This window comes from Nannospalax galili, unplaced genomic scaffold (genome assembly GCF_000622305.1).
Source record: "Nannospalax galili isolate Female #2095 unplaced genomic scaffold, S.galili_v1.0 scaffold875, whole genome shotgun sequence".
In the NCBI taxonomy this organism is placed as follows: domain Eukaryota; kingdom Metazoa; phylum Chordata; class Mammalia; order Rodentia; family Spalacidae; genus Nannospalax; species Nannospalax galili.
Genome location: NW_008337059.1, coordinates 3,162,525 through 3,163,101, shown reverse-complemented (window position 1 = coordinate 3,163,101; position 577 = coordinate 3,162,525). Strand labels below are relative to the sequence as shown.

The following is a 577-nucleotide window of genomic DNA, read 5'->3' as shown; positions in this document are numbered from 1 at the left end:
CATACTTTATCTTAAAATGACACACTATTTCATGGATAGTACAAAAATCTTGTAAAGCGTATTTTCATTTCCCCCCTCAACCTTTACTACAGACATTTTATTTTTATAATGCTAATTTTCTTAAAGACAAAAATCTTAGTTATTACCCACAGAGTCATTTCAAATGCTCTCTATCCTATCATCTTTAAAATTTCTTTGTATAGATATGTATTTTCCTTCTGCCTAAAGGGCTTTCATTATCATATCTTGTGTTATGGTAACACGTTCTTTCAGCTTTTATATGTCTGAAAAATTATTTAGAGGGATTGGCGAGATGGTTCAGCAGGTAAAGGTACTTGCTGCCTAACAACTTGAGTTCAGCCAAGCGTGGTAGTGCACACCTTTAATCCCTGCACTCAGGAGGCAGAGGCAAGTGGATCTCTGTGAGTTCAAGGCCAGTCTGTTCTGCGTAGCGAGTATAGGTAAGTGCACCCATGGCGTGCGATGCCCGCGGAGGTCAGAGGAGGCTGTCGGATCCCCTGGGACTGGAGTTACGGACAGTTGTTAGCTGCCATGTAGGTGCTGGGATTTGAACCTG

At 41.2% G+C, this 577-nt stretch overlaps 1 pseudogene; it reads left to right on the top strand.

Moving 5' to 3' along the window:
* The first annotated feature begins 313 nt into the window (after positions 1 to 313).
* LOC115070165 overlaps positions 314 to 577 on the top strand; it is a 5,661-nt pseudogene continuing 5,397 nt past the window's right edge.